The 9,412-nt window shown below is 50.1% G+C and overlaps 28 non-coding genes across 28 annotated transcripts; all 28 read right to left on the bottom strand.

Annotated features, from left to right (window-relative positions):
- Window positions 1-165: 165 nt before the first annotated feature.
- Window positions 166-284, bottom strand: LOC145025668 (5S ribosomal RNA). Its single transcript, XR_013673672.1, has one exon. It is a non-coding gene; the product is annotated as a 5S ribosomal RNA (ribosomal RNA).
- Window positions 285-502: 218 nt separating this feature from the next.
- LOC145016575 (5S ribosomal RNA) lies at window positions 503-621 on the bottom strand. The gene has a single exon (XR_013666243.1). It is a non-coding gene; the product is annotated as a 5S ribosomal RNA (ribosomal RNA).
- A 218-nt stretch (window positions 622-839) lies between these two features.
- On the bottom strand, window positions 840-958 carry LOC145016570 (5S ribosomal RNA). Its single transcript, XR_013666241.1, has one exon. It is a non-coding gene; the product is annotated as a 5S ribosomal RNA (ribosomal RNA).
- A 218-nt stretch (window positions 959-1,176) lies between these two features.
- On the bottom strand, window positions 1,177-1,295 carry LOC145016567 (5S ribosomal RNA). The gene has a single exon (XR_013666240.1). It is a non-coding gene; the product is annotated as a 5S ribosomal RNA (ribosomal RNA).
- Window positions 1,296-1,513: 218 nt separating this feature from the next.
- Window positions 1,514-1,632, bottom strand: LOC145025666 (5S ribosomal RNA). The gene has a single exon (XR_013673671.1). It is a non-coding gene; the product is annotated as a 5S ribosomal RNA (ribosomal RNA).
- Window positions 1,633-1,850: 218 nt separating this feature from the next.
- On the bottom strand, window positions 1,851-1,969 carry LOC145016562 (5S ribosomal RNA). Its single transcript, XR_013666239.1, has one exon. It is a non-coding gene; the product is annotated as a 5S ribosomal RNA (ribosomal RNA).
- Window positions 1,970-2,187: 218 nt separating this feature from the next.
- On the bottom strand, window positions 2,188-2,306 carry LOC145016555 (5S ribosomal RNA). Its single transcript, XR_013666237.1, has one exon. It is a non-coding gene; the product is annotated as a 5S ribosomal RNA (ribosomal RNA).
- Window positions 2,307-2,524: 218 nt separating this feature from the next.
- LOC145016552 (5S ribosomal RNA) lies at window positions 2,525-2,643 on the bottom strand. The gene has a single exon (XR_013666236.1). It is a non-coding gene; the product is annotated as a 5S ribosomal RNA (ribosomal RNA).
- A 218-nt stretch (window positions 2,644-2,861) lies between these two features.
- On the bottom strand, window positions 2,862-2,980 carry LOC145016546 (5S ribosomal RNA). The gene has a single exon (XR_013666235.1). It is a non-coding gene; the product is annotated as a 5S ribosomal RNA (ribosomal RNA).
- A 218-nt stretch (window positions 2,981-3,198) lies between these two features.
- Window positions 3,199-3,317, bottom strand: LOC145025585 (5S ribosomal RNA). Its single transcript, XR_013673595.1, has one exon. It is a non-coding gene; the product is annotated as a 5S ribosomal RNA (ribosomal RNA).
- Window positions 3,318-3,535: 218 nt separating this feature from the next.
- On the bottom strand, window positions 3,536-3,654 carry LOC145025335 (5S ribosomal RNA). The gene has a single exon (XR_013673356.1). It is a non-coding gene; the product is annotated as a 5S ribosomal RNA (ribosomal RNA).
- A 218-nt stretch (window positions 3,655-3,872) lies between these two features.
- LOC145016540 (5S ribosomal RNA) lies at window positions 3,873-3,991 on the bottom strand. Its single transcript, XR_013666234.1, has one exon. It is a non-coding gene; the product is annotated as a 5S ribosomal RNA (ribosomal RNA).
- Window positions 3,992-4,209: 218 nt separating this feature from the next.
- Window positions 4,210-4,328, bottom strand: LOC145016534 (5S ribosomal RNA). The gene has a single exon (XR_013666233.1). It is a non-coding gene; the product is annotated as a 5S ribosomal RNA (ribosomal RNA).
- A 218-nt stretch (window positions 4,329-4,546) lies between these two features.
- Window positions 4,547-4,665, bottom strand: LOC145025334 (5S ribosomal RNA). Its single transcript, XR_013673355.1, has one exon. It is a non-coding gene; the product is annotated as a 5S ribosomal RNA (ribosomal RNA).
- A 218-nt stretch (window positions 4,666-4,883) lies between these two features.
- On the bottom strand, window positions 4,884-5,002 carry LOC145016529 (5S ribosomal RNA). Its single transcript, XR_013666232.1, has one exon. It is a non-coding gene; the product is annotated as a 5S ribosomal RNA (ribosomal RNA).
- Window positions 5,003-5,220: 218 nt separating this feature from the next.
- LOC145016524 (5S ribosomal RNA) lies at window positions 5,221-5,339 on the bottom strand. Its single transcript, XR_013666231.1, has one exon. It is a non-coding gene; the product is annotated as a 5S ribosomal RNA (ribosomal RNA).
- A 218-nt stretch (window positions 5,340-5,557) lies between these two features.
- On the bottom strand, window positions 5,558-5,676 carry LOC145016517 (5S ribosomal RNA). The gene has a single exon (XR_013666229.1). It is a non-coding gene; the product is annotated as a 5S ribosomal RNA (ribosomal RNA).
- Window positions 5,677-5,894: 218 nt separating this feature from the next.
- Window positions 5,895-6,013, bottom strand: LOC145016512 (5S ribosomal RNA). Its single transcript, XR_013666226.1, has one exon. It is a non-coding gene; the product is annotated as a 5S ribosomal RNA (ribosomal RNA).
- A 218-nt stretch (window positions 6,014-6,231) lies between these two features.
- LOC145016508 (5S ribosomal RNA) lies at window positions 6,232-6,350 on the bottom strand. Its single transcript, XR_013666225.1, has one exon. It is a non-coding gene; the product is annotated as a 5S ribosomal RNA (ribosomal RNA).
- Window positions 6,351-6,569: 219 nt separating this feature from the next.
- On the bottom strand, window positions 6,570-6,688 carry LOC145016499 (5S ribosomal RNA). The gene has a single exon (XR_013666220.1). It is a non-coding gene; the product is annotated as a 5S ribosomal RNA (ribosomal RNA).
- A 218-nt stretch (window positions 6,689-6,906) lies between these two features.
- Window positions 6,907-7,025, bottom strand: LOC145016496 (5S ribosomal RNA). Its single transcript, XR_013666219.1, has one exon. It is a non-coding gene; the product is annotated as a 5S ribosomal RNA (ribosomal RNA).
- Window positions 7,026-7,243: 218 nt separating this feature from the next.
- On the bottom strand, window positions 7,244-7,362 carry LOC145016491 (5S ribosomal RNA). Its single transcript, XR_013666215.1, has one exon. It is a non-coding gene; the product is annotated as a 5S ribosomal RNA (ribosomal RNA).
- Window positions 7,363-7,580: 218 nt separating this feature from the next.
- LOC145016486 (5S ribosomal RNA) lies at window positions 7,581-7,699 on the bottom strand. The gene has a single exon (XR_013666214.1). It is a non-coding gene; the product is annotated as a 5S ribosomal RNA (ribosomal RNA).
- Window positions 7,700-7,917: 218 nt separating this feature from the next.
- LOC145016479 (5S ribosomal RNA) lies at window positions 7,918-8,036 on the bottom strand. The gene has a single exon (XR_013666212.1). It is a non-coding gene; the product is annotated as a 5S ribosomal RNA (ribosomal RNA).
- A 218-nt stretch (window positions 8,037-8,254) lies between these two features.
- On the bottom strand, window positions 8,255-8,373 carry LOC145016474 (5S ribosomal RNA). Its single transcript, XR_013666211.1, has one exon. It is a non-coding gene; the product is annotated as a 5S ribosomal RNA (ribosomal RNA).
- A 218-nt stretch (window positions 8,374-8,591) lies between these two features.
- LOC145016468 (5S ribosomal RNA) lies at window positions 8,592-8,710 on the bottom strand. The gene has a single exon (XR_013666210.1). It is a non-coding gene; the product is annotated as a 5S ribosomal RNA (ribosomal RNA).
- Window positions 8,711-8,927: 217 nt separating this feature from the next.
- Window positions 8,928-9,046, bottom strand: LOC145016461 (5S ribosomal RNA). Its single transcript, XR_013666209.1, has one exon. It is a non-coding gene; the product is annotated as a 5S ribosomal RNA (ribosomal RNA).
- A 218-nt stretch (window positions 9,047-9,264) lies between these two features.
- LOC145016456 (5S ribosomal RNA) lies at window positions 9,265-9,383 on the bottom strand. The gene has a single exon (XR_013666208.1). It is a non-coding gene; the product is annotated as a 5S ribosomal RNA (ribosomal RNA).
- Window positions 9,384-9,412: the final 29 nt, after the last annotated feature.

Here is a 9,412-nt window from a genome sequence, read left to right as displayed (position 1 = left end):
TTGCTTTCGGACGCGAGGCGTGGGACCCACGTGATGGATCGGCTCGGTTCGGGAAACAAGAAAACAATCAACATTGAACCGGAGGCCGCCCGAGCATGGATATAGCAAGAAAGAAAAAAAAAACGCACCTAAAACATAAAAAAACGCAGACGGGCAACGAAAAAGGGGGTGCAACACGAGGACTTCCCAGGGGGTCAACCATCCTAGTACTACTCTCGCCCAAGCACGCTTAACTGCGGAGTTCTGATGGGATCCGGTGCATTAGTGCTGGTATGATCGCACCCGAAATACTATCCATGCTTATTGTTTTTATGTCCTACAAGACGCAGAACCTCGTTTGCTTTCGGACGCGAGGCGTGGGACCCACGTGATGGATCGGCTCGGTTCGGGAAACAAGAAAACAATCAACATTGAACCGGAGGCCGCCCGAGCATGGATATAGCAAGAAAGAAAAAAAAAACGCACCTAAAACATAAAAAAACGCAGACGGGCAACGAAAAAGGGGGTGCAACACGAGGACTTCCCAGGGGGTCACCCATCCTAGTACTACTCTCGCCCAAGCACGCTTAACTGCGGAGTTCTGATGGGATCCGGTGCATTAGTGCTGGTATGATCGCACCCGAAATACTATCCATGCTTATTGTTTTTATGTCTTACAAGACGCAGAACCTCGTTTGCTTTCGGACGCGAGGCGTGGGACCCACGTGATGGATCGGCTCGGTTCGGGAAACAAGAAAACAATCAACATTGAACCGGAGGCCGCCCGAGCATGGATATAGCAAGAAAGAAAAAAAAAACGCACCTAAAACATAAAAAAACGCAGACGGGCAACGAAAAAGGGGGTGCAACACGAGGACTTCCCAGGGGGTCACCCATCCTAGTACTACTCTCGCCCAAGCACGCTTAACTGCGGAGTTCTGATGGGATCCGGTGCATTAGTGCTGGTATGATCGCACCCGAAATACTATCCATGCTTATTGTTTTTATGTCCTACAAGACGCAGAACCTCGTTTGCTTTCGGACGCGAGGCGTGGGACCCACGTGATGGATCGGCTCGGTTCGGGAAACAAGAAAACAATCAACATTGAACCGGAGGCCGCCCGAGCATGGATATAGCAAGAAAGAAAAAAAAAACGCACCTAAAACATAAAAAAACGCAGACGGGCAACGAAAAAGGGGGTGCAACACGAGGACTTCCCAGGGGGTCACCCATCCTAGTACTACTCTCGCCCAAGCACGCTTAACTGCGGAGTTCTGATGGGATCCGGTGCATTAGTGCTGGTATGATCGCACCCGAAATACTATCCATGCTTATTGTTTTTATGTCCTACAAGACGCAGAACCTCGTTTGCTTTCGGACGCGAGGCGTGGGACCCACGTGATGGATCGGCTCGGTTCGGGAAACAAGAAAACAATCAACATTGAACCGGAGGCCGCCCGAGCATGGATATAGCAAGAAAGAAAAAAAAAACGCACCTAAAACATAAAAAAACGCAGACGGGCAACGAAAAAGGGGGTGCAACACGAGGACTTCCCAGGGGGTCAACCATCCTAGTACTACTCTCGCCCAAGCACGCTTAACTGCGGAGTTCTGATGGGATCCGGTGCATTAGTGCTGGTATGATCGCACCCGAAATACTATCCATGCTTATTGTTTTTATGTCCTACAAGACGCAGAACCTCGTTTGCTTTCGGACGCGAGGCGTGGGACCCACGTGATGGATCGGCTCGGTTCGGGAAACAAGAAAACAATCAACATTGAACCGGAGGCCGCCCGAGCATGGATATAGCAAGAAAGAAAAAAAAAACGCACCTAAAACATAAAAAAACGCAGACGGGCAACGAAAAAGGGGGTGCAACACGAGGACTTCCCAGGGGGTCACCCATCCTAGTACTACTCTCGCCCAAGCACGCTTAACTGCGGAGTTCTGATGGGATCCGGTGCATTAGTGCTGGTATGATCGCACCCGAAATACTATCCATGCTTATTGTTTTTATGTCTTACAAGACGCAGAACCTCGTTTGCTTTCGGACGCGAGGCGTGGGACCCACGTGATGGATCGGCTCGGTTCGGGAAACAAGAAAACAATCAACATTGAACCGGAGGCCGCCCGAGCATGGATATAGCAAGAAAGAAAAAAAAAACGCACCTAAAACATAAAAAAACGCAGACGGGCAACGAAAAAGGGGGTGCAACACGAGGACTTCCCAGGGGGTCACCCATCCTAGTACTACTCTCGCCCAAGCACGCTTAACTGCGGAGTTCTGATGGGATCCGGTGCATTAGTGCTGGTATGATCGCACCCGAAATACTATCCATGCTTATTGTTTTTATGTCCTACAAGACGCAGAACCTCGTTTGCTTTCGGACGCGAGGCGTGGGACCCACGTGATGGATCGGCTCGGTTCGGGAAACAAGAAAACAATCAACATTGAACCGGAGGCCGCCCGAGCATGGATATAGCAAGAAAGAAAAAAAAAACGCACCTAAAACATAAAAAAACGCAGACGGGCAACGAAAAAGGGGGTGCAACACGAGGACTTCCCAGGGGGTCACCCATCCTAGTACTACTCTCGCCCAAGCACGCTTAACTGCGGAGTTCTGATGGGATCCGGTGCATTAGTGCTGGTATGATCGCACCCGAAATACTATCCATGCTTATTGTTTTTATGTCCTACAAGACGCAGAACCTCGTTTGCTTTCGGACGCGAGGCGTGGGACCCACGTGATGGATCGGCTCGGTTCGGGAAACAAGAAAACAATCAACATTGAACCGGAGGCCGCCCGAGCATGGATATAGCAAGAAAGAAAAAAAAAACGCACCTAAAACATAAAAAAACGCAGACGGGCAACGAAAAAGGGGGTGCAACACGAGGACTTCCCAGGGGGTCACCCATCCTAGTACTACTCTCGCCCAAGCACGCTTAACTGCGGAGTTCTGATGGGATCCGGTGCATTAGTGCTGGTATGATCGCACCCGAAATACTATCCATGCTTATTGTTTTTATGTCCTACAAGACGCAGAACCTCGTTTGCTTTCGGACGCGAGGCGTGGGACCCACGTGATGGATCGGCTCGGTTCGGGAAACAAGAAAACAATCAACATTGAACCGGAGGCCGCCCGAGCATGGATATAGCAAGAAAGAAAAAAAAAACGCACCTAAAACATAAAAAAACGCAGACGGGCAACGAAAAAGGGGGTGCAACACGAGGACTTCCCAGGGGGTCACCCATCCTAGTACTACTCTCGCCCAAGCACGCTTAACTGCAGAGTTCTGATGGGATCCGGTGCATTAGTGCTGGTATGATCGCACCCGAAATACTATCCATGCTTATTGTTTTTATGTCCTACAAGACGCAGAACCTCGTTTGCTTTCGGACGCGAGGCGTGGGACCCACGTGATGGATCGGCTCGGTTCGGGAAACAAGAAAACAATCAACATTGAACCGGAGGCCGCCCGAGCATGGATATAGCAAGAAAGAAAAAAAAAACGCACCTAAAACATAAAAAAACGCAGACGGGCAACGAAAAAGGGGGTGCAACACAAGGACTTCCCAGGGGGTCACCCATCCTAGTACTACTCTCGCCCAAGCACGCTTAACTGCGGAGTTCTGATGGGATCCGGTGCATTAGTGCTGGTATGATCGCACCCGAAATACTATCCATGCTTATTGTTTTTATGTCCTACAAGACGCAGAACCTCGTTTGCTTTCGGACGCGAGGCGTGGGACCCACGTGATGGATCGGCTCGGTTCGGGAAACAAGAAAACAATCAACATTGAACCGGAGGCCGCCCGAGCATGGATATAGCAAGAAAGAAAAAAAAAACGCACCTAAAACATAAAAAAACGCAGACGGGCAACGAAAAAGGGGGTGCAACACGAGGACTTCCCAGGGGGTCACCCATCCTAGTACTACTCTCGCCCAAGCACGCTTAACTGCGGAGTTCTGATGGGATCCGGTGCATTAGTGCTGGTATGATCGCACCCGAAATACTATCCATGCTTATTGTTTTTATGTCCTACAAGACGCAGAACCTCGTTTGCTTTCGGACGCGAGGCGTGGGACCCACGTGATGGATCGGCTCGGTTCGGGAAACAAGAAAACAATCAACATTGAACCGGAGGCCGCCCGAGCATGGATATAGCAAGAAAGAAAAAAAAAACGCACCTAAAACATAAAAAAACGCAGACGGGCAACGAAAAAGGGGGTGCAACACGAGGACTTCCCAGGGGGTCACCCATCCTAGTACTACTCTCGCCCAAGCACGCTTAACTGCGGAGTTCTGATGGGATCCGGTGCATTAGTGCTGGTATGATCGCACCCGAAATACTATCCATGCTTATTGTTTTTATGTCCTACAAGACGCAGAACCTCGTTTGCTTTCGGACGCGAGGCGTGGGACCCACGTGATGGATCGGCTCGGTTCGGGAAACAAGAAAACAATCAACATTGAACCGGAGGCCGCCCGAGCATGGATATAGCAAGAAAGAAAAAAAAAACGCACCTAAAACATAAAAAAACGCAGACGGGCAACGAAAAAGGGGGTGCAACACAAGGACTTCCCAGGGGGTCACCCATCCTAGTACTACTCTCGCCCAAGCACGCTTAACTGCGGAGTTCTGATGGGATCCGGTGCATTAGTGCTGGTATGATCGCACCCGAAATACTATCCATGCTTATTGTTTTTATGTCCTACAAGACGCAGAACCTCGTTTGCTTTCGGACGCGAGGCGTGGGACCCACGTGATGGATCGGCTCGGTTCGGGAAACAAGAAAACAATCAACATTGAACCGGAGGCCGCCCGAGCATGGATATAGCAAGAAAGAAAAAAAAAACGCACCTAAAACATAAAAAAACGCAGACGGGCAACGAAAAAGGGGGTGCAACACGAGGACTTCCCAGGGGGTCACCCATCCTAGTACTACTCTCGCCCAAGCACGCTTAACTGCGGAGTTCTGATGGGATCCGGTGCATTAGTGCTGGTATGATCGCACCCGAAATACTATCCATGCTTATTGTTTTTATGTCCTACAAGACGCAGAACCTCGTTTGCTTTCGGACGCGAGGCGTGGGACCCACGTGATGGATCGGCTCGGTTCGGGAAACAAGAAAACAATCAACATTGAACCGGAGGCCGCCCGAGCATGGATATAGCAAGAAAGAAAAAAAAAACGCACCTAAAACATAAAAAAACGCAGACGGGCAACGAAAAAGGGGGTGCAACACGAGGACTTCCCAGGGGGTCACCCATCCTAGTACTACTCTCGCCCAAGCACGCTTAACTGCGGAGTTCTGATGGGATCCGGTGCATTAGTGCTGGTATGATCGCACCCGAAATACTATCCATGCTTATTGTTTTTATGTCCTACAAGACGCAGAACCTCGTTTGCTTTCGGACGCGAGGCGTGGGACCCACGTGATGGATCGGCTCGGTTCGGGAAACAAGAAAACAATCAACATTGAACCGGAGGCCGCCCGAGCATGGATATAGCAAGAAAGAAAAAAAAAACGCACCTAAAACATAAAAAAACGCAGACGGGCAACGAAAAAGGGGGTGCAACACGAGGACTTCCCAGGGGGTCACCCATCCTAGTACTACTCTCGCCCAAGCACGCTTAACTGCGGAGTTCTGATGGGATCCGGTGCATTAGTGCTGGTATGATCGCACCCGAAATACTATCCATGCTTATTGTTTTTATGTCCTACAAGACGCAGAACCTCGTTTGCTTTCGGACGCGAGGCGTGGGACCCACGTGATGGATCGGCTCGGTTCGGGAAACAAGAAAACAATCAACATTGAACCGGAGGCCGCCCGAGCATGGATATAGCAAGAAAGAAAAAAAAAACGCACCTAAAACATAAAAAAACGCAGACGGGCAACGAAAAAGGGGGTGCAACACGAGGACTTCCCAGGGGGTCACCCATCCTAGTACTACTCTCGCCCAAGCACGCTTAACTGCGGAGTTCTGATGGGATCCGGTGCATTAGTGCTGGTATGATCGCACCCGAAATACTATCCATGCTTATTGTTTTTATGTCCTACAAGACGCAGAACCTCGTTTGCTTTCGGACGCGAGGCGTGGGACCCACGTGATGGATCGGCTCGGTTCGGGAAACAAGAAAACAATCAACATTGAACCGGAGGCCGCCCGAGCATGGATATAGCAAGAAAGAAAAAAAAAACGCACCTAAAACATAAAAAAACGCAGACGGGCAACGAAAAAGGGGGTGCAACACGAGGACTTCCCAGGGGGTCACCCATCCTAGTACTACTCTCGCCCAAGCACGCTTAACTGCGGAGTTCTGATGGGATCCGGTGCATTAGTGCTGGTATGATCGCACCCGAAATACTATCCATGCTTATTGTTTTTATGTCCTACAAGACGCAGAACCTCGTTTGCTTTCGGACGCGAGGCGTGGGACCCACGTGATGGATCGGCTCGGTTCGGGAAACAAGAAAACAATCAACATTGAACCGGAGGCCGCCCGAGCATGGATATAGCAAGAAAGAAAAAAAAAAACGCACCTAAAACATAAAAAAACGCAGACGGGCAACGAAAAAGGGGGTGCAACACGAGGACTTCCCAGGGGGTCACCCATCCTAGTACTACTCTCGCCCAAGCACGCTTAACTGCGGAGTTCTGATGGGATCCGGTGCATTAGTGCTGGTATGATCGCACCCGAAATACTATCCATGCTTATTGTTTTTATGTCCTACAAGACGCAGAACCTCGTTTGCTTTCGGACGCGAGGCGTGGGACCCACGTGATGGATCGGCTCGGTTCGGGAAACAAGAAAACAATCAACATTGAACCGGAGGCCGCCCGAGCATGGATATAGCAAGAAAGAAAAAAAAAACGCACCTAAAACATAAAAAAACGCAGACGGGCAACGAAAAAGGGGGTGCAACACGAGGACTTCCCAGGGGGTCACCCATCCTAGTACTACTCTCGCCCAAGCACGCTTAACTGCGGAGTTCTGATGGGATCCGGTGCATTAGTGCTGGTATGATCGCACCCGAAATACTATCCATGCTTATTGTTTTTATGTCCTACAAGACGCAGAACCTCGTTTGCTTTCGGACGCGAGGCGTGGGACCCACGTGATGGATCGGCTCGGTTCGGGAAACAAGAAAACAATCAACATTGAACCGGAGGCCGCCCGAGCATGGATATAGCAAGAAAGAAAAAAAAAACGCACCTAAAACATAAAAAAACGCAGACGGGCAACGAAAAAGGGGGTGCAACACGAGGACTTCCCAGGGGGTCACCCATCCTAGTACTACTCTCGCCCAAGCACGCTTAACTGCGGAGTTCTGATGGGATCCGGTGCATTAGTGCTGGTATGATCGCACCCGAAATACTATCCATGCTTATTGTTTTTATGTCCTACAAGACGCAGAACCTCGTTTGCTTTCGGACGCGAGGCGTGGGACCCACGTGATGGATCGGCTCGGTTCGGGAAACAAGAAAACAATCAACATTGAACCGGAGGCCGCCCGAGCATGGATATAGCAAGAAAGAAAAAAAAAACGCACCTAAAACATAAAAAAACGCAGACGGGCAACGAAAAAGGGGGTGCAACACGAGGACTTCCCAGGGGGTCACCCATCCTAGTACTACTCTCGCCCAAGCACGCTTAACTGCGGAGTTCTGATGGGATCCGGTGCATTAGTGCTGGTATGATCGCACCCGAAATACTATCCATGCTTATTGTTTTTATGTCCTACAAGACGCAGAACCTCGTTTGCTTTCGGACGCGAGGCGTGGGACCCACGTGATGGATCGGCTCGGTTCGGGAAACAAGAAAACAATCAACATTGAACCGGAGGCCGCCCGAGCATGGATATAGCAAGAAAGAAAAAAAAAACGCACCTAAAACATAAAAAAACGCAGACGGGCAACGAAAAAGGGGGTGCAACACGAGGACTTCCCAGGGGGTCACCCATCCTAGTACTACTCTCGCCCAAGCACGCTTAACTGCGGAGTTCTGATGGGATCCGGTGCATTAGTGCTGGTATGATCGCACCCGAAATACTATCCATGCTTATTGTTTTTATGTCCTACAAGACGCAGAACCTCGTTTGCTTTCGGACGCGAGGCGTGGGACCCACGTGATGGATCGGCTCGGTTCGGGAAACAAGAAAACAATCAACATTGAACCGGAGGCCGCCCGAGCATGGATATAGCAAGAAAGAAAAAAAAAACGCACCTAAAACATAAAAAAACGCAGACGGGCAACGAAAAAGGGGGTGCAACACGAGGACTTCCCAGGGGGTCACCCATCCTAGTACTACTCTCGCCCAAGCACGCTTAACTGCGGAGTTCTGATGGGATCCGGTGCATTAGTGCTGGTATGATCGCACCCGAAATACTATCCATGCTTATTGTTTTTATGTCCTACAAGACGCAGAACCTCGTTTGCTTTCGGACGCGAGGCGTGGGACCCACGTGATGGATCGGCTCGGTTCGGGAAACAAGAAAACAATCAACATTGAACCGGAGGCCGCCCGAGCATGGATATAGCAAGAAAGAAAAAAAAAACGCACCTAAAACATAAAAAAACGCAGACGGGCAACGAAAAAGGGGGTGCAACACGAGGACTTCCCAGGGGGTCACCCATCCTAGTACTACTCTCGCCCAAGCACGCTTAACTGCGGAGTTCTGATGGGATCCGGTGCATTAGTGCTGGTATGATCGCACCCGAAATACTATCCATGCTTATTGTTTTATGTCCTACAAGACGCAGAACCTCGTTTGCTTTCGGACGCGAGGCGTGGGACCCACGTGATGGATCGGCTCGGTTCGGGAAACAAGAAAACAATCAACATTGAACCGGAGGCCGCCCGAGCATGGATATAGCAAGAAAGAAAAAAAAAACGCACCTAAAACATAAAAAAACGCAGACGGGCAACGAAAAAGGGGGTGCAACACGAGGACTTCCCAGGGGGTCACCCATCCTAGTACTACTCTCGCCCAAGCACGCTTAACTGCGGAGTTCTGATGGGATCCGGTGCATTAGTGCTGGTATGATCGCACCCGAAATACTATCCATGCTTATTGTTTTTATGTCCTACAAGACGCAGAACCTCGTTTGCTTTCGGACGCGAGGCGTGGGACCCACGTGATGGATCGGCTCGGTTCGGGAAACAAGAAAACAATCAACATTGAACCGGAGGCCGCCCGAGCATGGATATAGCAAGAAAGAAAAAAAAAACGCACCTAAAACATAAAAAAACGCAGACGGGCAACGAAAAAGGGGGTGCAACACGAGGACTTCCCAGGGGGTCACCCATCCTAGTACTACTCTCGCCCAAGCACGCTTAACTGCGGAGTTCTGATGGGATCCGGTGCATTAGTGCTGGTATGATCGCACCCGAAATACTATCCATGCTTATTGTTTTTAT

The sequence above is a fragment of the Lactuca saligna genome, chromosome 1 (genome assembly GCF_052625555.1).
Source record: "Lactuca saligna cultivar CGN05327 chromosome 1, ASM5262555v1, whole genome shotgun sequence".
Taxonomy (NCBI): Eukaryota; Viridiplantae; Streptophyta; class Magnoliopsida; order Asterales; family Asteraceae; genus Lactuca; species Lactuca saligna.
The sequence above is the reverse complement of the archived record's forward strand: the minus strand, read 5'-3'. Positions and strand labels throughout refer to the sequence as shown.